We start from the raw sequence: 22,948 nt of genomic DNA on the forward strand, positions 1-22,948 counted from the left end.
TATGGCTATGTAAGGCTGTTGTATATATGTTCACTATTGTTCTACTGTTCTATTAGTATTGTTATCTCCACTGTTGTATATACTTATTTTTATTGCTGTTCTGTTATTGGTTGTTGCTGCTGTACTGTTGGAATGTTATTATTGGTGCTGCTGTTGGCTCCGCCTGTGGCTCCGCCCCTCTGTGGAGATATAAAGCCTGTTGACCTGGGTCAGCCCTGCAGTGCGGGAGGAGCTACAGGTCGGCCCATATTTAGCTTATTAAAGCATCGGTTCACTGCTTCTCAGCGTCTCGTCTGAATTGATGTCCCTCACTGATCAAATCAATTTTCATCCTGTCAGCAATTAGCCAGCCTTTGTCATGGAAGCCACCTGTGGGAGGGGTCAGTCAACTCCATTCAGGTTTTTGCCCTTAAAAAGATGGGACTCAAGGGTTTGCTCTCTCTCACTCCTGCTCTTCACTTACTGCGAGGCTGGTATCAGATCACGAGACCGAAGGAACACCGGATCACAGCCCAGAAACCACACGGACCAATCAGTTTTTGAGGAAGAGCCAGAGACATCTGTGTCAGTTTAATTATTCTTCCTGGGAACGGCGAGTATACTCCCTCAGCCCACAGAAACATCCAATTCGGTTAGATTGTTGAGGTTGGGGTGGGTGAGTGGATATATATATATATATATATGTTTGCGTGCGCTTAAGTAAATTTGTGTAAAGTAAGAATTTTCAATATGCCGTTTAGTCTCTTGTTTTATACATCGTATTTTTACAACCTGTGTTTGTATGTTATAGTCTGAGTAGTGGAGGACCTAATTCTCTTGAATAAATTATTTATTTTTACATCTACCATTGTTGTATTCTCACCTTTCTTTCACTGTCCACTCTGGTTGAGTCACAATAATTGCCAGAACATAATTCCGTAGTCGAGGACCCAAAAGGAATCCACGCGCTTCAAACACGCTCACTCAAGAGAGGCTGTTGGTTAGGGATAAACAGTGGTCCCTCTTTCGCTCTCTCTTGTGAAGTTGCACTAGTGGGGCACTTCCGGGTGACATTTCACCATCAAGAGGAGAGAGACTCACACAGGCGGAGGTGGCAGTCAAGGTAAGTGGTGTGGCCTAAGGACAAACCCACTGGTTAGGCATAAACAGCGAGACTTGTCCCCTCTCTCTTGCGAAGCTGTCCCAGTGCGACACTTCTGGGTTGTGGTTTCAACACCTGCAGGAGAGAGACAGCCGGCGTTATCTGTGACACCCAATACCAGCCTGTTGTGGAGTAAAGGATGTCCTTTTTACAGATATAACTGGACTTTAAGTGTACTAAGTTTATAATTGCTACTGAACAGCCCCATCGGCTCTCAAATTGTAATTTTATAATTGTTGAATGTCACAATTTTCCATTGTGGTAAAAAAATCTCATCTATCCTTAAAATAATATATTTTAAAATGCCGCTTAGAATATTTTAGCTTCTACTGGTGTTCTTTGTGATTCTGTTCTCAGGATGGATCGTAGTGTTCACAAAGACCACAAAAGCGGAGTTAATTAACAAAGCTAACATTTAAATACACAACTTATTAAAGCTCGACCACTTACTCCTACGGTAAACACTAATCTAGTTATCTACAATCTACTAACACTCGTCTCTACACTCTATCTATAACTGTACTCGACATTCCCACTGCTCCTCTTCAGCATTCTCCCAGAAGCCTGTGAGTCAGTGCTTTATATAGTTCTGCATCTAGCTCCATCTAGTGGTTAATTATGATATGACATTAACCCTTGCTCTGTGTATGTCTCAATCATATATTTTATAAAATTTAAAATAATTAAAAGTAAAGGGTTTTTATTCTTCCTGCTTTGCTGTCTTTGAGAATACTTTAATACGATTGGCTGCTCACCCTGTTTTGATGACATCAATGTTGCTGGATGCCTGATGATTCCCTTGACATCACTTGGATTCAAACTGACCTCGACTGAGGGGAGGTCGATGCACCAGGAAATGTTAGATCTTTGTGCGAAGTTTTTTTCAAGGTCAGCGTCGAGCATCGTTAACTTTGCCACTGTCTGCAAAATCTGGTCTGCTAGATAATTGCAAGTTCATATTGAAAATGAAAAATTGTGCAAATGACTGATTTGATAATGGCTGAAGAGGAATGGCTGTTGAGAAAGGAATGTGAAAAATACGTATTTTATGTTTTTCTTTTGATTTATTGGACTGACTGAAGCTGAAACCCAATTCATGGAGGACAAACAAATGAAGTGTAAATTTCAGATGCCACCACATTCTGACCTCCCTCCCACCGAAGAGGGAGATAGACCCATGTACAACTTAAAGCTGTGCAACCTAAACAAAGGATTTTCACTTAGAATCATTAGTGTGTTTTCCTCTTTGATTTTCAAATTAAAATTTAAAGCAAAGCTGGTGAGGTATAAAGCATTTCTATCCTCTGTATCACTTCAAGAATCAATAAAAGCTATCAGTGAGCTTATAATACACCGTCCTTTTAGTTATGGGTTTTCCCTGCCTGCAGGATTTATGGTTTGATTTTGCTCTTGTAACATTGTCTGTCTCTGCTCTTGAAGCAGCTCCTTTGCGCTGAATCCCCAAAGCCTTCGTTACCTCTCGGCTCTCCGCGCCTGTCTTCTACCTTACACTCTCCTTGAATTTGAGCTCACCCAAATCTCTCAAGTCCATATCACAACTCGCACACTCATCAACATCACCAACCCCTCCTCCTCCACCCCCGGAGTGCTCGCTGAGCTACATTATCTCCCAGTCCAGCAATACTTCAACTTTAAAATGATCATCCTTATTTTCACATCACGCACTCTTCCATATCTCTTTAACATTCCCCAGCCTGCAACCCCCTGTGATCTCTACCTCCCCTCCAGTTTTAGACACCGAACTGGTGGCGGGCGCGATTTGACACCAAATTGCAATTCTCCGTCAGCAGCGTCAATACGGTCGAGAACACGCGGACAGTAAACGCCGTTTGCATATCAATGGTGGGTCCGACCCTGTATTCTCCGGGGCTTCAGCGATTCTCCTCCTCCGATGAACCGAGTTCCTGACGCCGCGGTTCACTTGTGCTTTTAAAAATCGTGAAACCGGCGTCGTGGCTGCTGAGGGAGAGAGAGGGGCTATGGAAAGAATCCAACATCGCCATAGTGTGCTGACAGTTGTGCCACTGGCTGGGGGGCTTCTGCCAGGCCTGGGGGGTGGGGGGTGGGGGTGGAGGGAGGGGTGACCAGGAGGTGGGCTGTGGGGTTGGGGTGTGTCATGTCGGGTGCTCTGCTACACAGACGAACCAACACGGTTGCGGATGGTACAACTCAGTTTTCTTACTAACAAGAACAACATCTATAAACTGGTTACTGTGGTTCGTTCATTACCCTCTAACCTGTGGACCTAGCCCTAACACTACCTTGGAGAAGCACTCAGCACATTGTGAATGTCTGAGTGGTTTGCTGTGAGCTCTGTGCCCTGAGCTGTCTCCTGCTGGAATCAGCGGGAAGTGTTGTGTTCCCCGTTTTTTAGTGTGTATGCTCTTGCCTGTGATTGGCTGTGATGTTGTGTGTGTATTGATTGGTCCGTTGATCTGTCCATCAGTATGTATGTATGTTTGCGCCATGATGTTTATCTGAATATCATGACAGGGTGGACTGGCATGGAACACCATTGTCGCAACCGGCAAGGGAGCCATGCAGCTGCATACGCTGCTAGGAGCCCACTGTGAACTTAGTGCCATGGGTTGTATAGGTGTCCCCCCAAGACCACCCACCTAGGTGTCCCCTAGCCCCAGCCTACCCATCAGCGGGATCTTATTGGCTGGGATGGTGTGTGTGGGGAGTGTAATGTGCATGTGCGGCTGCAGCTTGTCAGCCTCCCGAGGGTCAATCACGGACCTGGCGAATCCCGCACCATTTCTCATTGGAATCGATTGTGTTCCACGTGACACCGGTGCTAGCCCCTCCACAGTCGCTGAATCGACCCAGCTTTGGCGCCCGTTTCACTATTGTGAAAGTCCACGAATCCTGCCCTAGCGTCAACACTTAGTCTCAGAAACGGCTAATTCTGCCCACTTCCTCTCTCTACTTTCCTGTCTCTGCTGCTTTTCATTTCTTGTGTTTCAGATTTTGCAGTGTCTGAGGTGGTCTGCGTTTTGTTCATCTCATTTATGTGAACTCTGCAGCTGCATAAATCAGGCTCAGTTGAGGCTTTATTGTGGCTGTGCATTGAGTGGGCTAACCCAGATACATGGGATGCAGATCTTGGCTTTAGGAGATGGTGTAAGACAGCGGATTGGTAGCCCATTTTACATTGAATTATAGAATCGTATAGCATTGCAGGAGGCCATTCGGCCCATTGTCCCTTGCAGTGGTTCTTTAAAATAGCTACTCTTCGCCAATAGCCCGACAATTCTTTTTTAATTCTTCCTTTCCAAGTATCCATACAATTCCTATTTGAAAGTTATTGTTGAATCTGGTTCCACCCCCCTCTCAGGCACATCACGAAAAACCCACTGCGTAAAAACAAATGTCCTCATGTTGCCCCAGATGTTTAGATGTTTTAGCCAATTAGCGTAAACGTGTAACCTTTGATTGCTTACCCTTCTGCCCATAAAAACATTTTCCCCTGACTTACTCTACCAAGACCCAGCTTTTGAAATCCATTGTGAAATCTTCCCTTGACGCGTTCAGCTCTAAGGACGACAATCTCCGCACTGAACTGAAGGCCGTCAATCCCTGGATTCTGGTAAATCTCCTCTGGACCCTCTCCAAGGCTTCAGTCTCAAGTGTGGCTCCCAGAACTGCAACAAAATACTCCAGCTGGTATCTAAGCAGTGATTATAAATCGAATGGCGGATTGAGGGCACGCAGGCCATTTCCAAGAGGTGTTTCCCGCATTCACCCAGAAACTGAAACTCCCCTCTCCCACACACACACACCTTCTTGATACCAATTTTCTTTTCCTATAAATTTAGAGTACCCAATTCATTTTTTACAATTTAAAGGCAATTTAATGTGGCCAATCCGCAGCTGTACAAAACTCTGGTGCGGCCACATTTGGAGTATTGTGTGCAATTCTGGTCGCCGCATTATAGGAAGGATGTGGAAGCATTGGAAAGGGTGCAGAGGAGATTTACCAGAATGTTGCCTGGTATGGAGGGAAGATCTTATGAGGAAAGGCTGAGGGACTTGAGGCTGTTTTCGTTAGAGAGAAGAAGGTTAAGAGGTGACTTAATTGAGGCATACAAGATGATCAGAGGATTGGATAGGGTGGACAGAGAGAGCCTTTTTCCTCGGATGGTGATGTCTAGCACGAGGGGACATAGCTTTAAGTTGAGGGGAGATAGATATAAGACAGATGTCATTATTCAGAGAGTAGTAAGGTCATGGAATGCCCTGCCTGCAACAGTAGTGGTCTCGCCAACACTAAGGGCATTCAAATGGTCGTTGGATAGACATATGGCCGATAAGGGAATTGTGTAGTTGGGCTTTAGAGTGGTTTCACAGGTCGGCGCAACATTGAGGGCCGAAAGGCCTGTACTGCGCTGTAATGTTCTATGTTCTATGTTACCTGCACATCTTTGGGTTGTGGGGGCGAAACCCACGCAAACACGGGGAGAATGTGCAAACTTCACACGGACAGTGACCTGGAGATGGGATCGAACCTGGGACCTTGGCGCCATGAGGCAGCAGTGCTAACCACTGTGTCACCGCGCTGCTCTTAATACCAATTTTGGGCTGTTAATAATCACTGCGCGGGTTTTGAGGATTTTATCTTGATTCCAAGGCAGTCGTAAACCCTGCAGGGGTCATTGCTCCCATTCTGTAATCGTTAACATTTGCCGTGAGTGCTCATTCTAAAAGGATAGAATAAAGAAGTTATCTTCACATGGTGCCATCATTAAATATATATGTGTTTCTTCATTTTTAATATGGATCATTTTTGTGAAGATTCCTTAAGGTTACGTATGGAAAATTGCACAATATAATGCAAGCATTCTAACATCCACGCTGCGCCTTTGAGCGAATTGTGTGCCAGCTGATAGCTCTGCCTTTAGCTTCATTGCTTATTCATGACCTGAAAAGGGCGGGTGTGTGGCGGGGGAGGGACAGCCTCACCACCCGTGTTCTCTAATGCATTCAGAGTTATTAGTGTAATGTAGCCTCCTGCCAAATGCACTTGATTTCAATGTGTCTGCAGTTAGCGAGGAACATGGAGACGATTGATTGATTGGTGTGCGTTCGCCCTAATTGCATCTCCTGGCAAGTGGCGAACAGTGCATGGTCATCCCGATGCTCTCAAAAAAAGTCAATTGCAGACACCTTGGCACCGCGCAGTGACACACCACAGGAATGCGGGGATTTTCAGCCTGACCAGTTCAACCTCACAGTCATTAGGACAGCAATCCGTGGAGTCTAATAACGCTGTCCTTAGCTAATGCTCGGTTTGGTGTGTGATGTATTTTAATGCCTCCCCTCCTCAGGGTTACAAAAGGATTTCAACCAGGGCTCCCAGTTCTTTGGAGACATTCCATCCCCCCCCAACCCCCAGCCCCGTCATCTTTGTCCCCCCTTTGAATGGTTCATAGAAGCCTGCACGCTGCTGGTTTCGAAGATCACAAATCGTTTTCCCCTATGGGTGGACCGTTTGGCAGAGTGAAATGCAAACCCAGCCTTAGACATGCAGGCTGAACACTCAGCATGTTGGTGTCATAAAATTCTCATCCTCACACACACCTCCCAACATATCTTAATCCCTCCCTCTCCCTCTCACCCACTTCCTGCCTTACAACCCTCCAAGAACTCTGTTGGGAATAGAGTTTGATGATTTGGGTGCTGGGAACGAGATTGGGTGCGTGGAAAGGGTTTGGTGTTGGGGAAGGGGTTTGGGTGCTGGGGAGGGGTTTGGGTGTTGGGGAAGGTGTTTGGGTGCTGGGGAAGGGGTTTGGGTGCTGGGGAAGGGGTTTGGGTGTTGGGGAAGGGGTTTGGGTGCTGGGAGAGGGGTTTGGGTGCTGGGGAAGGGGTTTGGGTGTTGGGGAAGGTGTTTCGGTGCTGGGGAAGGGGTTTCGGTGCTGGGGAAGGGGTTTCGGTGCTGGGGAGGAGTCTGGGTGCTGGGGGAGGGGTTTGGGTGCTGGGGAAGGGGTTTGGGTTCTGGGGAAGGGGTTTGGGTGCTGGGGGAGAGGTTTGGGTTCTGGGGAAGGGGTTTGGGTGCTGGGGGAGGGGTTTGGGTGCTGGGGAAGGGGTTTGGGTTCTGGGGAAGGGGTTTGGGTCCTGGGGAAGGGGTTTGGGTTCTGGGGAAGGGGTTTGGGTTCTGGGGAAGGGGTTTGGGTGCTGGGGAAGGGGTTTGGGTGCTGGGGAAGGTGTTTCGGTGCTGGGGGAGGGGTTTGGGTGCTGGGGAAGGGGTTTGGGTTCTGGGGAAGGGGTTTGGGTTCTGGGGAAGGGGTTTGGGTGCTGGGGGAGGGGTTTGGGTGCTGGAGAAGGGGTTTGGGTGCTGGGGAAGGGGTTTGGGTGCTGGGGAGGGGTTTGGGTGCTGGGGAAGGGGTTTGGGTGCTGGGGAAGGGGTTTGGGTGCTGGGGAATGGGTTTGGGTGCTGGGGGAGGGGTTTGGGTGCTGGGGAGGGGTTTGGGTGCTGGGGAGGGGTTTGGGTGCTGGGGAGGGGTTTGGGTGCTGGGGAAGGGGTTTGGGTGCTGGGGAAGGGGTTTGGGTGCTGGGGAGGGGTTTGAGTGCTGGGGGAGGGGTTTGGGTGCTGGGGAAGGGGTTTGGGTGCTGGGGGAGAGGTTTGGGTGCTGGGGAGGGGTTTGGGTGCTGGGGAGGGGTTTGGGTGCTGGGGAAGGGGTTTGGGTGCTGGGGAGGGGTTTGGGTGCTGGGGAAGGGGTTTGGGTGCTGGGGAAGGGGTTTGGGTGCTGGGGAATGGGTTTGGGTGCTGGGGGAGGGGTTTGGGTGCTGGGGAGGGGTTTGGGTGCTGGGGAGGGGTTTGGGTGCTGGGGAGGGGTTTGGGTGCTGGGGAAGGGGTTTGGGTGCTGGGGAAGGGGTTTGGGTGCTGGGGAGGGGTTTGAGTGCTGGGGGAGGGGTTTGGGTGCTGGGGAATGGGTTTGGGTGCTGGGGGAGGGGTTTGGGTGCTGGGGAGGGGTTTGGGTGCTGGGAGAGGGGTTTGGGTGCTGGGGAAGGGGTTTGGGTGCTGGGGGAGAGGTTTGGGTGCTGGGGAAGGGGTTTGGGTGCTGGGGAAGGTGTTTCGGTGTTGGGGAAGGGGTTTGGGTGCTGGGGGAGGGGTTTGGGTGCTGGGGAAGGGGTTTGGGTGCTGGGGGAGGGGTTTGGGTGCTGGGGGAGGGGTTTGGGTGCTGGGGAAGGGGTTTGGGTGCTGGGGGAGGGGTTTGGGTGCTGGGGAAGGGGTTTGGGTGCTGGGGGAGGGGTTTGGGTGCTGGGGGAGGGGTTTGGGTGCTGGGGAAGGGGTTTGGGTGCTGGGGGAGGGGTTTGGGTGCTGGGGGAGGGGTTTGGGTGCTGGGGGAGGGGTTTGGGTGCTGGGGGAGGGGTTTGGGTGTTAGGGAAGGGGTTTGGGTGCTGGGGGAGGGGTTTGGGTGCTGGGGGAGTGGTTTGGGTGCTGGGGAGGGGTTTGGGTGCTGGGGGAGGGGTTTGGGTGCTGGGGGAGGGGTTTTGGTGCTGGGGGAGGGGTTTCGGTGCTGGGGGAGATGTTTTGGTGCTGGGGGAGGGTTTTGGGAGCTGGGGGAGGGGTTTGGGTGCTGGGGGAGGGGTTTGGGTGTTGGGGAATGGGTTTGGGTGCTGGGGGAGGGGTTTGGGTGCTGGGGGAGGGGTTTGGGTGCTGGGGGAGGGGTTTGGGTGCTGGGGGAGGGGTTTGGGTGCTGGGGGAGGGGTTTGGGTGCTGGGGAAGGGGTTTGGGTGTTGGAGAAGGGGTTTGGGTGCTGGGGGAGGGGTTTGGGTGCTGGGGGAGGGGTTTGGGTGCTGGGGGAGGGATTTGGGTGCTGGGGGAGGGGTTTGGGTGCTGGGGGAGGGGTTTGGGTGCTCGGGGAGGGGTTTGGGTGCTGGGGGAGGGGTTTGGGTGTTGGGGAAGGGGTTTGGGTGCTGGGGGAGGGGTTTGGGTGCTGGGGGAGGGGTTTGGGTGCTGGGGGAGGGGTTTGGGTGCTGGGGGAGTGGTTTGGGTGCTGGGGGAGGGGTTTGGGTGCTGGGGAAGGGGTTTGGGTGTTGGGGAAGGGGTTTGGGTGCTGGGGGAGGGGTTTGGGTGCTGGGGGTGGGGTTTGGGTGTTGGGGAAGGGGTTTGGGTGCTGGGGGAGGGGTTTGGGTGCTGGGGAAGGGGTTTGGGTGCTGGGGAGGGGTTTGGGTGCTGGGGAGGGGTTTGGGTGCTGGGGAAGGGGTTTGGGTGCTGGGGGAGGGGTTTGGGTGTTGCGGAAGGGGTTTGGGTGCTGGGGAAGGGGTTTCGGTTCTGGGGAAGGTGTATCGGTGCTGGGGAAGGGGTTTGGGTGCTGGGGGAGGGGTTTGGGTGCTGGGGAAGGTGTTTCGGTGCTGGGGAAGGTGTTTCGGTGCTGGGGAAGGTGTTTCGGTGTTGGGGGAGGGGTTTGGGTGCTGGGGGAGGGGTTTGGGTGCTGGGGGAGGGGTTTGGGTGCTGGGGAAGGGGTTTCGGTTCTGGGGAAGGTGTATCGGTGCTGGGGGAGGGGTTTGGGTGTTGCAGAAGGGGTTTGGGTGCTGGGGAAGGGGTTTGGGTGCTGGGGAAGGGGTTTGGGTGCTGGGGAAGGTGTTTCGGTGCTGGGGGAGGGGTTTGGGTGCTGGGGGAGGGGTTTGGGTGCTGGGGAAGGGGTTTGGGTGCTGGGGGAGGGGTTTGGGTGCTGGGGGAGGGGTTTCGGTTCTGGGGAAGATGTTTGGGTGCTGGGGAAGGGGTTTCGGTGCTGGTGAAGGTGTTTGGCTTGGATTTGTTTATTGTCACGTGTACCGAGGTACAGTGAAAAGTATTTTTCTGCGAGCAGCTCAACAGATCATTAAGTTCATGAGAAGAAAAGGGAAGAAAAGAAAATACATAATAGGGCAACACAACATATACAATGTAACTACATAAGCACTGGCATCGGATGAAGCATACAGGGTGTAGTGTTAATGAGGTCAGTCCATAAGAGGGTAATTTAGGAGTCTGGTAACAGTGGGGAAGAAGCTGTTTTTGAGTCTGTTCGTGCGTGTTCTCAGACTTCTGTATCTCCTGCCTGCTGGAAGTAGTTGGAAGAGTGAGTAAGCCGGGTGGGAGGGATCTTTGATTATACTGCCCGCTTTCCCCAGGCAGCGGGAGGTGTAGATGGAGTCAATGGATCGGAGGCAGGTTCATGTGATGGACTGGGCGCTGTTCACGACTCTCTGAAGTTTCTTGCGGTCCTGAGCCGAGCAGTTGCCATACCAGGCTGTGATGCAGCCCAACAGGATGCTTTCTATGGTGCATCTGTAAAAGTTGGTGAGGGTTAATGTGGACATGCCAAATTTCCTTAGTTTCCTGAGGAAGTATAGGCGCTGTTGTGCTTTCTTGGTGGTAGCGTCGATGTGGGTGGACCAGGACAGACTTTTGGAGATGTGCATCCCTCGGAATTTGAAACTGCTAACCATCTCCACCTCGGCCCCGTTGATGCTGACAGGGGTGTGTACAGTACTTTGCTTCCTGAAGTCAATGACCAGCTCTTTAGTTTTGCTGGCATTGAGGGAGAGATTGTTGTCCACTAGGTTCTCTATCTCCCTCCTGTATTCTGACTCGTTGTTATTCGAGATCCGGCCCACTATGGTCGTATCGTCAGCAAACCTGTAGATGGAGTTGGAACCAAATTTTGCAACGCAGTCGTGTGTGTACAGGGAGTAGAGTAGGGGGCTAAGTACACAGGCTTGCGGGGCCCCGGTATTGAGGACTATTGTGGAGGAGGTAGTGTTGTTCATTCTTACTGATTGTGGTCTGTTGGTCAGAAAATCGAGGATCCAGTTGCAGAGTGGGGAGCCAAGTCCTAGGTTTTGGAGCTTTGATATGAGCTTGGCTGGGATTATGGTGTTGAAGGCGGAGCTGTAGTCAATAAATAGGAGTCTAATGTAGGAGTCCTTGTTTTCGAGATGTTCTAGGGATGAGTGTAGGGCCAAGGAAATGGCGTCTGCTGTGGACTGTCTGGGAACACTGTGCGACGATATGCAAATTGCAGTGGGCCAAGGCGTTCTAGGAGTATGGAGGTGATGCGCTTCATGATCAACCTCTCGAAGCACTTCATTACTACTGAAGTCAGGGCCACCGGACGGGAGTCATTGAGGCACGTTGCCTGGTTCTTCTTTGGCACCGGTATGATGGTGGTCTTCTTGAAGCAGGTGGGGAACTCGGAGTGGAGTAGGGACAGGTTAAAGATGTCCGCGAACACCTTTGCCAGCTGGTCCGCGCAGGCTCTGAGTGCACGACCAGGTATCCCATCCAGGTTCGTCGCCTTCCGAGGGTTCACTTTCAGGAAGGCCGATCTGACTTCGGAAGCTGTGATGGTGGGTATGGGTGAGTTATGGGCTGCTGGGGCACTCGATAGCGGATTGTTGGTTACCTGCTCGAACCGAGCATAGAATGCACTGAGTTCATCGGGGAGGGGTGCACTGCTGCCGGAGATACTGCTCGACTTCGCTTTGTAGCCTGTTATGTTGCTTAATCCTTGCCACAACCGCCGAGAGTCTGTCTGTAACTCTAACTTGGTTTGGTATTCTCTCTTGGTATCTCGGATGGCTTTGCGGAGGGCGTACCTGGATTTCTTGTGTAGGTCAGCGTTGTCTGACTTGAACGCCTCAGATCTGTCCTTCAGTAGGGAGTCAATCTCGCGATTGAGCCATGGTTTCCGGTTGGGGAACGTAAGTACTGCTTTGTTTGGCACACAGTCGTCCACACATTTGCTGATGAAGTCTGTGACGGTGGTGGCATACTCATTTAAGTTGGTCGCTGAGTTCTTAAATATGGACCATTCCACTGTCTCTAAGCAGTCACATAAGAGCTCTTGTTTCCTCGGACCAGCACCTTCTTAGCTGGATTCTCCCGTTTGAGTTTCTGCTTGTATGCTGGGAGAAGGAGCACTGTCTTATGGTCTGATTTCCCAAAGTGCGGTCGGGGGATGGAACGGTAGGCGCCCTTGATTTTTGAGTAGCAGTGGTCAAGAGTGTTGCCGCCCCTGGTGGGACAGGAGATGTGCTGGTGGAATTTTGGCAGTACACTCTTGAGGTTGGCCTTGTTGAAGTCTCCGGCCACGATGAACAAGGCCTCCGGGTGTTCTGTTTCGTAGTTGTTTATAACTGTGTAGTTCGTCCAGCGCCTTCCTCACTTCTTCTTGGTTTGTGGGATGTAGACTGCTATGATAATGGCTGAAGTGAACTCACGCGGAAGATAGTATGGGCGGCACTTCACGGTCAGGTATTCCAGGTCCGGGAGCAGTAGGCCGCCAGGGTCGCCGCATCCAAGCACCATGAGGAGTTGATGAGGAGGCAAACCCCTCCACCTTTTGCTTTGCCTGATGACGCAGACATTCTGAATTCTCCCTCTGTGTCCCTGAACAGGCGCCGGAGTGTGACGACTAGGGGCTATTCACAGAGACTTCATTGCAGTGTAATGTAAGCTTACTTGTGACAATAAAGATTATTATAAGATGTGCAGGTTAAGTGGGGTTATGGGGTTACGGGGAGTGGGCCTAGGTAGGCTGCTCTTTCAGGGGGTCGGTGCAGAACCGATGGGCTGAATAGCCTCTTTCTACACTGTAAGAATGCTGTGACTGCATGAAAAGATATGAGGGCAGGTGGCCAAATGATCAGTCCAAGGATAAGTTTTAAAATGTGGATTAATGAAGGAGGGAGGAATGCAGGGTTTTAGCGAAAGAGTTGAGGACTTAGTCAACTAAAGAATTGACTAGCAGTGGAGCAGTGGATGCACCAAAAGTCAGAATTGGAGGAGCGTAAAGATCCAGGAGGATTGTGCAGCTGGAGGAGACAGCGAAACCCCGATATTCTCACGTCTTCAATACGTTGCTTATAATCTTTGGCTCAGATTGCACGCATGTTCAAATGTCTTCTTCGACTCGTCAGTTTTGAGCTGATAGTGTTTCATGTAGAGTGTTGTGGGATATTTTATCATGTTAAGGATGTTCTATCAATGGAAATAATTGCTGCAACCTTTGGTAGTCTGTATCAGATATTAATCTATCACTAGCATTACACATATAACGCAGATCTCCGGCTCTCAAGGTGTTAAACATTTGAATGATGTCTTTTTTTCTGTATATAATCAAAGAGATGTAGCACACTATGAAGTACCTTGTGTTGTCAGGAAAATGATACAGTGAATAAATAGTTTGACCTCCACATATTCTCATTAGCTGATAATTAATTTGATAAATTTAGATTTGTACTTTTAAGATCGTCTCTGTCACTAGACATCAAAACAATATTAAAAAGTAATTAATGATTCATTCATTATTTTTACTACTGAACTAATCTAAAGTCAGAGTCTGTGGTCTTTGAAATGTTCGTGTGAAATTTAGGCAATTGGTTTGTGTGGATGTTAACGGGAGGACGGAGTGGAGTTTATAACTCATGGTAACATTATCATTTTGTTTTAGTAGCGACAGGGTTACTCCCAACGGACACATTCCCAAAGCCTGTAGTCCCTTTTTAACTGCGGTACCATCCACCTTGTGAATCAGAGGACGTTTTAGAGCTTAATTACCAAATGCCTTCTAATTATCACTGGCATCTGGGACAGTGCCACGGAAAGACATGTTCTGCTTCATAATCTCACAGAGCAAAGAACCAGTGTAGTGGCTGACACCAGCTCTGGCCCATGAAGTTGCAGAAGAGAGGAGCAAGAGAGGAGCGGGTGCAGAGAGTGCAACACAGGCCTCCAAAGAGTTTTCCGCATCATTTCTCAGCAAAGCCACGTGTCAATGAGTAAAGATCAAAATACAGCAGGTGCGGCAAATCTGAAATAAAAGCAGGTTGAGCAACAATTGTGGAGATAGAAACAGAGTTAATGCCTCTCATCAAATCTGAGAATGTTTCAAGATGTCGAACATAGAACATAGAACAGTACAGCACAGAACAGGCCCTTCGGCCCTCGATGTTGTGCCGAGCCATGTCCAAAACCAAGATCAAGCTATCCCACTCCCTGTCATTCTGGTGTGCTCCATGTGCCTATCCAATAACCGCTTGAAAGTTCCTTAAGTGTCTGACTCCACTATCACAGCAGGCAGTCCATTCCACACCCTAACCACTCTCTGAGTAAAGAACCTACCTCGGACATCACTCCTATATCTCCCACCCTGAATCTTATAGTTATGCCCCCTTGTAACAGCTACATCCACCCGAGGAAATAGTCTCTGAACGTCCACTCTATCTATCTCCCTCACCATCTTATAAACCTCTATTAAGTCGCCTCTCATCCTCCTCCGTTCCAAAGAGAAAAGCCTTGCTCCCTCAACCTTTACTCATAAATCCTATCCTGCAAACCAGGCAGCATCCTGGTAAATCTCCTTTACACCCTTTCCAATGCTTCCACAACCTTCCTATAGTGAGGTGACCAGACCTGCACACAATACTCCAAATGTGGTCTCACTAGGGTAGCACGGTAGCATGGTGGTTAGCACAATTGCTTCACAGCTCCAGGGCCCCAGGGTCGATTCCCGGCTTGGGTCACTGTCTGTGCGGAGTCTGCACGTCCTCCCGTGTCTGCGTGGGTTTCCTCCGGGTGCTCCAGTTTCCTCCCACAGTCCAAAGATGTGCAGGTTGTGTGGATTGGCCATGATAAATTGCCCTTAGTGTCCAAAATTGCCCTTCGTGTTGGGTGGGGTTACTGGGTTATGGGGGTAGGGTGGAGGTGTGGGCTTGGGTAGGGTGCTCTTTCAAAAAATGAGCCGGTGCAGACTCGATGGGCCAAATGGCCTCCTTCTGCACTGTAAATTCTATGATTCTATGTCGAGTTGCTGCATAACCCCACGGCTCTTAACCTCAAGCCCCCTGTTAATAAACGCTAACACACTATCGGCCTTCTTCATGGCTCTATCCACTTGAGTGGCAACCTTCAGAGATCTGTGGACATGAATCCCAAGATCTCTCTGTTCCTCCACATTCCTCAGAACCCTGCCGTTGACCCTGTAATCCACATTCATATTTTTCCAACCAAAATGAATCATGAAGGCCCCGCCTTCTCAAACTTGCCCCTCGCCTGAGGTGTGGTGATCCTCAGGTTAAATCACCACCAGTCAGCTCACCCCCTCAAAGGGGAAAGCAGCCTATGATCGTCTGGCACTGTGGCGACTTTACACTGAAGCAAGTGAGAGGGGAAACAGTGGGAAAACGAACAAAAGTGAAGCTTTGTGATAGGGTGGAAGGCATGGAAGATCAAGTGACAAAATGGTTGATGGAACAGCTTCGTGAGAATGGCTCCAAGCTCGAGGAACTTCAGTTAGAATCGAAATTGGAGAAGTTAGGACTGTTTTCCTTGGAGAAGAGAAGGCTGAGAGGAGATTAGATTGTGGTGTTCAAAATCATGCTGGGTCTGGACTGAGTAGATGGGGAGAAACTGACCCCACTGGTAAAAGGATCGGCACTGATTTAGGGTCATTAATGAATGAAGCAATGGAAACACAAAGAGAAACATTATCACGCAGTGAATGGTTAAGTTCTGTATTATACGGCGAGGTAGAAGTAGATTCACCCGAGGCATTCAAAGGGAATTGGATTACTATCTGAACAGGGGGAGTGTGCAATATTACAGGGAGAAAGTGGGGAACAGCACCAGGTTCCATTCAGAGAATCATAGAATTTACAGTGCAGAAAGAGGCCATTCGGCCCATCGAGTCTGCACCGGCCCTTGGAACGAGCATTCTACTTAAGCCCTTATCTCCTCCCTATCCCTGTAACGCACCAAACCTTTTGGACACTAAGGGGCAATTTAGCATGGCCAATCCACCTGACCCGCACATCATTGGACTGTGGGAGGAAACCGGAGCACCTGGGAGAAAACCCATGCAGACACGGGGAGAAAGAGCAAACTCCACACAGGCAGTCACCCGAGGCCGAAATTGAACCTGGTACTCTGGAGCTGTGATGCAGTTGTGCTAACCACTGTGCTACTGTGCCACTCTCAGCCGGAGAGCCAACCCAGATACAATGGGCCTCGGGCCTGTTTCAGTGCTGTAATGATTCTGTGATGGTGCAAGGCTGAAGTGACTGGTACTGTGACAAGTGAAGAAACAAAAGATGTGTCTGGGGGAGGGGTCCATTGCGGAACCATGAACAACCACCATCCAAAAGCAAAAAAAAAAGAAAAATAAGAGAAAATAAAAAGAGCCAATAAAGAAAAAGGAAGCAAAACGAAGTCAGGATCTGACATTGTTGAACTCAGTGTTGAGCTGGAAGTGTTGTTCACAATTTTGGAGGATGGAGAAGTTAATTGTGATTGTTTGTGGGCAGTATTGCGAAATGGATGCTCGCAAATCGGCAGCTTGTTTGACACCAGACACAATTTCTTCCCGATTGAAACTGGGCGACCCTCTATCAGACCTCCCAACAGATCCCCCCAACAGAAGCCCCCATCAGACCCCTCATCACAGACCCCCATCAGAGTTCCTCCATCAGAAGACCCCCCAATAGAGTCACCCATCGGACACCCGCTCCAGAGGCCCCCAGAAATCACCCCTGCCTAAAAGCTGAAGAGCAATACAGGCAGCAGAGTAAAGAATTACTGAATTTTCACTTACCCTTCCCTAACATCTGCTGCCTCAGACAAAAGCTTTTCAAGCAACAGCTGTTACATGTGTCAGAAGTTTCCTCTGAAGTCAAGAACACTTCAAAGGTTTCAGATCCCTTGACAACATTCGAAATGCAAATCTTCCATTCAATTTCACACAGCACTATATTACGCTGTCCAGTGATTGACAGATTTATTGATCCAGATCCAGCTACTCAGTGGGTTTGCTTGTTTATCTTTCTCTTCACTGTTGAATGCATCCCAATTACCGTTTGTTACTAACCACAATGTTGATAAACACTCTTGCCATGTGACAACTCCTCACCACATCAAAAGAAGCTCAGTGCTTTCTGTTGAGAAAAAGAGGAAGCGAATGTCCACAGATGTGCCTCTCTTGCGAATTGGATGTACTGGATCACAATTAACTACCAGCAGTCATTCTCAGCTGTGATTCAGTTGCATAATTACCATTTACTAATCTCGTACTTTCAATTTTTTCCCATTATAATCATCTAACTTTCATTAGTCAATCCAAAATCAAAAGTTTATTATCCCAATTAATCCATGACATGCTTGATTGTTTGATCCTTGTCCTTCACAACCTCAAGATGTTGTTTTGGCAGCACGGTAGCACAGTGGGTAGCACTGTGGCTCCACAGCTCCAGGGTCCAAGTTCGATTCCCGGCTTGGGTCACTGTCTGTGCGGAGTCTGCACGTTCTCCCTGTGTCTGCGTGGGTTTCCTCCGGGTGCTCCGGTTTCCTCCCACACGTCCCGAAAGATTTGCTTGTTAGTTGAATTGGACATTCTGAATTCTCCCTCCGTGTACCCGAACAGGTGCTGGAATGTGGCGACTAGGGGTTTTTCTAAATGTAAGCCTACTTGTGACAAAGATTTTTATGTTATTACTGTTTTACATCCAATGAAAAACACTTTTGAAGCATAGTTATTGTTGCAAAGTAGGAAATGAGCTGTCAATTTCCATATGGTAAGCTCCCACAAACAGCAATGAGACAATAACCAGATAATGGTGTTTTTTTGAAAGAAATCTATCTAATTTGTATTTGACTGAATGAATATTAACTGCGTCCATCATCTTGTTGGAGAGCCAATTGCATTGGTTAAATTGAAATACTGACCCCAATATTTATTGGGGAGGAGGATTTGTGGTCAGAAGAATGCAGAGGTCCAGTTTCTCCAAGCTGCCAGGAAGTTTAGTGTGGTATTATCGTAACTGTAAGAACTGCAAGGGTTAATGAAATGTCCAGGGTAGCCACTAGAGGGAGCTACAGTCACAACTATATAAGACAGTGTTGCTACGCCTTGTGGGGAGAGTGAGTGAAGGAATTAGCTAGTGAGAGTCAGAAGTACAAATAGTGTAAGTGAGAGCAGAATCATAGTTTATATCAGTATTAAGATTAGCTGTCGATGAGTGTTGTAAAATGTTATTAATCAACTGTGTATTCTTTAGGAGTCTGTGTCGAATCCAAATTAGTAGTGTTAATAAATTTATAGCTTTGTTTAAGTTCAAGCTATTTTGTGGTCTTTGTGAACACTACGTCAACATCCTGATAGCAGCAACACAAAGAACACCACATTTAATTGGGTTTTTAACATGTTCCCCACCCAGAAATCAACCTGACAGGGCAGTGAAAACTCGAGAGAAGGAGCTTTCCATGTACAACTATGTTTAGGGGATGTTTGCGATGCAGGTATCAGGGAATGGATGGCATGGAGGGTTGCAGGGCAGCCATGTAGGAAGGGGGGTTGTGGGGAGAATTGCGGAGACATCGGACAGGGTTCCGAGATCCGGGACAGGAATGTGGGAGTTGAAAGAAGAGTCACAGGTTGAGAAGTTTCAGCGAGAAACTGGAAGCCGGGGGTTGGAGATCTGCTGAGGGGATTGGGTTTGCTGGAGAGGCGGAGATTAGGAGGGTTTGGGGAGAGGTCAGCCTTCAATGGAGTTGGGAAGTGATCCAGAATAATTGGAGACCAGGTACAGTGATGGGGGTTTGGGAGGGAGAGTTGAAGGTCAAGAGTGGTCAAGGAGAGGTCAAAGAAAAGGTTGGAGACTTATGGACTCAGAAGGAGATACGAGGGTGATCGGAGATCAAGGAAATTGTTGGGTGGGGCGTGCGATTGGGAAAAGATGATAGGAGTTCAGAGATGGGGCAGTTCAGTGATGGTGTGAGGTTTCGCTAATGGAGTCGACGGAAGAGGGAGATTTTGGAGATTTATAGGTTTGCTATAGGAGGGACATATTCCTCGTAGTCCACAAGCAGCAGCCAACCCTTCCCACCTTTTACCCGGGAAAGACCCAGCTCCACTCAGGAATAGAAAAGCTGTTAAACTGGAGGCACACAACTTCCTTGGAAAGAATTAAAACACCCACCCTCACCCTGAGAGTCAGTTTGTCTTTCGTCCCATCCCCCACCCCACCACCACTGCAATTCAGTCATTGCTGTGCAACAGAAAAAACTTAAAGATTCAATGACGATTTATGCTGCCAGGGAGTTCTATGGATCATTAAATACAAAGAGAAACATAATTCTACATAAGTAAACATATTTTAAAGCAGTCAAAAGAATTGTGAGAAAGGGATAATTACAGTAAGTAACAAGTAAACTGAAACTCGCAAGACAAATATTACAAAGAAAGAATAAACGTTGAATGTAAATTGATACAGAACGCACACAGATACAAATATCGAAGGGGTAGCGCTGCAGTGTATTTTTAAACTTGTGTTCAATATTTTGAAAAAGCAAAACCTATGAGCGGTGCCACATGGGTCAATTAGTTTTTAAAATATTTTGTACACAAAGGATGTTATCTTAAACTGATCCTATTTCAGAGCACGGTGAGGTGAAAATCATAATCAATATGAGTAATGTCACGGAATAACCTTCATCTGTTCCTCTGGAGGGGAGTCGGCAGCCTGATTTGCATGTGCCGCATCCCGAAGCGGATGTTCCAGGAGGAGAATTTATCCCGACACCCACCAGCGTGACTGATGACACCTGGCCCAGCCATTTTATTTTCAGCCGCTTGTGCAAATCTGACGTTAAGAAGGAAAGAAAGGAAAACTGGGGAGAAGGGATGCAAAGAAATGCAAAACAAAACCCAACGAGCAATAAAAACAAATGACCAAAGAGATGAAATTGCAGGATTCCGCCGACTCTCGTGCGATGAGAGTCTGCAGGGACAAAAATTAACATTAATCTCTCCGTCGCGTCGATGAATGGAGGCCCAACGGGTTTGAGTCAACCTCTGCTACTGGCTGAACATGCTTACCTTGTTGAAAAATGTCTCCTTCACCTCATATCAATTCCTCCACATAAAAGGTGTTGCGATGGGTATCCACATGGTCCAAGCTATACCTGCCTTCTTATGGGATACGCGGGGCATTCCTTATTCCCATTCCCTATTCGGGTCCCCTCCCCCAGCTCCTCGGGCAGTGCACTGATGACTGTGTGCCGATGCCATGCTCTGCTTTCACCCTGAATTGGAAAACTTAATCTGTTTTGTTTCCAACTTCCACCCTTCTTTTCACAGGGTCCGTCTCCAACTCTTCCCTTCCCTTTCTTCTTTGTCTCCATTTCTGGTGATATTGATTGCAAGCCCACTGACTCCCACACCAACCTTGGCTATGCTTCCTCACGCCCATCAACCTGTGAGGATTCTCGTGCCTTCATTGCTGTTGCGTCCGCACCAATAATGCAACCCTCCATGTCAGTATTTCTGAGATCTCTTCTTTTCCCCTCAAGTGGGATTCTCGGGATGGTTGACTGAGCCCTCGACCATTTCCACTGTCTTTCCCACACTTCTGCACTCACCTCTTCCCCACCCTTTCAGAACCATGGTGGGGTTTCCACTTGACCTCGCCTTCTACCCTCCCAGCCTGCGTAACTCAGTGAATCATTTTCCACTATTTCCACCATGTCCGCCACCTCTACCAGACGCCTCTACTTAGACACATTCTGTGGGATTCTCCGTCAGCGGGATCCTCCGTTTCGCCTGGAGTGGAGTGGCCACAATGGGAAACCCCATTGGCCGGCTGCGGAAACGGAGAATCTCGCTGCCGGCGGGGAGTGCACCGCGCCGAAAAACGGGTCTGGCGGGATGGACTATCCTTCCCATTATCCCTTCGGCATTCAGAAGAGCAATCCTCAATGAACCCCGACCCCTTCCCATGGCAGTTTTCCACGCAGTCGCAGGAGGTAGAACTACCCGTTTACATCCTCTCTCCTCACCGTCCGAGGCCCCAAACACTCCTTGCAGGTGAAGCGGCGACTAAGGTGTACATCTTTTGATTTGGTCGGCCACAATGTGGTCTCCTCGACCTTGAGCAGATCAAATGCAGATTGAGTGGCTGGTGCCTGTTTTGTGGAAAATCTCAGATTAGTCCAAAAGCATGACCCCAAGCTACCGGTGACCTGAGAATGAATTCTCCACCTCACTCTCACACTGACATCCCTGTCCTTGGCCTGCACAATGTTTCAATGAAGCTCAACGTAACTTTGAGAAATAGCAACTCATCTTCTGATTAGGTACTCTACGGTCTTCGATGCTCAACACAGAGTTCAGCAAATTTAGACCAAGATCTCTGGTGAATTTTGATTCCATTTCCTTGTTTGCTTCAGTTTCTGCCCTATTTTCACTTCCTGACATCAGCTCTGGGCACATCTATTTTTCTTGGTTTCTTTTCTTACCCCATCACCATTCTCTTTGGGCCCTGGAGGACGAACACTTCTGACATTTCATCTCTTCTATCTCCCACCCTCTTACATACCTTCCTGCTGCCCTTGACCCACCTACCACTTGTTCGAAATCCATTATATCTCTAACCTTTCCCAGTTCTGATGAAAGGCCACAGACCCGAAGGACTGGCCTGCATTTCCAATTGGAATGACCCGAGGGCCCTGTAAAGATTGTGGGTCGGTCCTTATTTTTGGGTTCCCAATCCCATACCTTTGCTGTCTGATTTTCAGAAGTGCCTTCAAAGGGTGACGGCTGGTTCCTGTCAAAAGCTCGCATCTGGCTCTCCTGACCTTGCCAGGAAAATTGCACAGCTGTTTCAATACTTTGCTAAGAGCCCAGGCAACCACTACTCTGGTTGCAACAGCTGTCCCCCAGAGAAAACACCATTTCAATGACAGCTCAGGATCTCTGATCTCTGCTGTCAATTTCACAATGTTTGTTCACACACCGTTTAAGTGGCTTCAAGGGTTGTAGTTTCTGTTATTGTGACCTTAAAGTGATGATTGAACATATCATTACCTTGCAATGATTTTCTTTTCAATAGAGAAAAGAAATGAATGAATTATTTTTTTGCAAGGTTTTTTTAAACACATTTCAATGTCATTACAGGGCCCAATTGTTTGAGACAGTGTGTAGAGATAAATATATATATGAATCAATGGGTATAAAAGTGCCACAGCTTGACATACGGAACATGAGGGGCCAATGGGGTGGGTTAAGGCATGATATGACATGGATGGGGCTTGGAGAGTGTTTAGATAAAGAGGGAATGTAAGCGATGAGGTCAGGAGGGCCTTTGTGTTTTACTTAAAATGGGACAAAGTCGCACATCACCGAGGTGGGATTTTTAAATAGCTCACCCCCGAGCTTTGCAAACCCGTGTCAGCTTCCAATCGTTCTTCCAGGACGACTGGCATGAATCCAGCCCGCACCCATTCCCTGGCAATCAAGATCCTACCTTTCCGTGCATTTTCTCCCAAGGAGGGCAGGCTGAATGGGAATTCTCCTTGACCCCCGCTATCTGCCTCGAGGGTGAAAACTGAGGTCATCAAATCTGTTTCCCTTTCAAAGAACAAAGAGAACAAAGAACAAAGAAAAATTACAGCCCAGGAACAAGCCCTTCGGCCTTCCAAGCCTGCGCCGATCCAGGTCCTCTACCTAAAACTGTCACACACTTTCTAAGGATCTGTATCCTTCTGCTCCCTGCCCATTCATGTATCTGTCTAAATACATCTTAAATGACGCTATCGTGCCCGCCTCTACCACCCCCGCCGGCAATGCATTCCAGGCACCCACCACCCTCTGCGTAAAGAACTTTCCACGCATATCTCCCTTAAACCTTTCCCCTCTCACCTTGAACTCGTGACCCCTAGTAATTGAGTCCCCCACTCTTGGAAAAAGCTTCTTGCTATCCACCCTGTCCATACCTCTCATGATTTTGTAGACCTCAGTGAGG

This window comes from Scyliorhinus torazame, chromosome 10 (genome assembly GCF_047496885.1).
Source record: "Scyliorhinus torazame isolate Kashiwa2021f chromosome 10, sScyTor2.1, whole genome shotgun sequence".
NCBI lineage: Eukaryota > Metazoa > Chordata > Chondrichthyes > Carcharhiniformes > Scyliorhinidae > Scyliorhinus > Scyliorhinus torazame.